The sequence below is a fragment of the Pholcus phalangioides genome, unplaced genomic scaffold (genome assembly GCF_987345545.1).
Source record: "Pholcus phalangioides strain wild (caught in Gottingen) unplaced genomic scaffold, Ppha-v1.0 ptg000009l_1, whole genome shotgun sequence".
NCBI lineage: Eukaryota > Metazoa > Arthropoda > Arachnida > Araneae > Pholcidae > Pholcus > Pholcus phalangioides.
The window spans coordinates 29,524,206-29,526,241 of NW_028301602.1; the positions used below are offsets into that span (position 1 = coordinate 29,524,206).

At 37.4% G+C, this 2,036-nt stretch overlaps 1 long non-coding RNA gene across 1 annotated transcript; it reads right to left on the reverse strand.

The window, feature by feature from the left end:
- Nucleotides 1-270: 270 nt before the first annotated feature.
- On the reverse strand, nucleotides 271-1,819 carry LOC149082658 (uncharacterized). The gene is made up of 2 exons (XR_016193301.1): nucleotides 1,732-1,819; nucleotides 271-704 (listed from the first exon to the last, which is right to left on the reverse strand). It is a non-coding gene; the product is annotated as an uncharacterized LOC149082658 (long non-coding RNA).
- Nucleotides 1,820-2,036: the final 217 nt, after the last annotated feature.

The window sequence follows — 2,036 nt, forward strand, 5'->3', positions numbered from 1 at the left end:
ATTTTTTCCTCACCCACACAATGTCGTCATACCGAGGTTTCAAATAATGTTAATAATAACATATAATTAATAATTTTAAAGAATAAGAGGCATTTGTGTCAGTAAAAATTGAAAAAAAAAACATTTTTGGAAAATATGCAAAGAAAGGTATTTATGGAATTTTGACTGAACTTTCGGTCTCTAGTAATTACCAACATCAACCGGGAAAATAAATTCTTGTAAGAAATAATTTCAAAGACATAAATTAAAAAAAATCATAGTCAACCAATATTTGGTGTTCTGAAAACATTTATTCAATAATCATGTCATTTAAAAAAAAATGGCAATTACAAATTTTGAACGCATCAATTCTAAATAATACGATGGGTTTGCTTGCGTGTTGGACAGAAATCTGAATTTAGGGCAGCACCTGTTCGCTGGAACTATTGTAATCATTATTCCGGGATCCTTCTCCATCGAGATCTTCGGAACCTAGGCGAAACGGCTCGCTTTTTTGCCACCGGCTTTTTTCGTTTATCCTCCAGATGGCGGTGGAGTTATTGGTGCTGCTTTTCCAGTAGTCGCTCCGGCACTACCGACCAGGGATGGCCGACGGAAGTTCATATGGTTCCACGGGTCACACATGTCACACGCGACCTGCAGTGTCTCTGCAGGCATGATCTCTCCTTTTTCTAGCATTGTGGCACGCGCCTCACCAAACGATTCTGTAATCGCAGAAAAGTCATAATCATGAGATTGAATATCCAAAACACACACACAATGCGTGTTATTTTGTAATATAATTAGATTTATAGGCATGGGGGGAAAAATTTCTATACTTATCAAAGATGATCTATTTATAAATTGAGTAAATTTAAGAGATATTCAATTTATTGAATTAATTTTGAGAGAAATTAAAGTTGCATATGAATGTGTTAAAGACAGGAGAGGACCAAAATTTATAAAGCATTTTAAAAACAATAAATAGAAAATACTGAAATGTTACACAGTGCTGTCTATTTCTCCTTCAGTGCGGTCCGCGGTAAAATGCTAGTAATAATTGAGAATTTTATTAGAAAATCATAAAATTATATAGTATGAAATTATACTTCTAAGTCACGCTATACCGACTGTATTTGGTTAATACATACCAAATATACCTGAAGGCATGTCATCACGCTTCTTTATTTATTCTCGGTAAAACTTAGTTTTTTTAGATATGTTATAGGCATACGAAGGTTTTCAGGCGGGTTGCACACTGGAGCAATACTGCAAGCAATGCAGGCTGTTTACACGGATCGTGTAAAAACCTGAATTTCAGGTTCTAACCAATCCATGTCGAGTTTCATGTTGCATCGTTTGCAGTAACTCGCCAGTGTGCTGACTTGTCTTACAACTGGCTGATGCAAAGATGAAGTCAGGAAAGAAAATTCGACTGTCTCTACGGGGAAAATTCAACCCACGTCCATTCACATGTCAGATGGACGAGATAGACCACCCCGCCGTAGAAGCAATGGATCAGTTTCCTTGTGTGCACTGAACGGAGCCGTACATGGACAGTCAGACATGAGTCAACCTACAGCTCACACATTTACGACGACTTATCTGATAATGATGTCAGCTTCAGATGTTGCACTCTAAGCGGATCAATTTATGGAACTGATGAAAAAAATTCCTGGATGGAAAAATGATTTCGAAAATAAATTAATCAAAACTTTGCGTTAAAGAAAATGTTAATAATTGAAATCTTACTATACGCGTCCAAAACGGCGAGCACGGCTACTGCGACAATGAAGACTTTAACGAGAGCGGCCATCTTTCCTTCGGTTGTTTGCAACTGGAGAAGAATCAAAGTTTTAATAATTCAGATCCATCCAATGATCAGCCTTTTATATATTTCAGCAAGGTATTGTGTCAGTCGCACCTGTCGCCGAGATGCGTAATTTTTCTCAGAGAAAAGTAATTATAGAACAAACAATTCACTCGTGATGATGATTGCATTCAGGCCCATAATTAGAAACAACAGATGCGCTGCCCCAGGTCCTCGATCCGAGTGA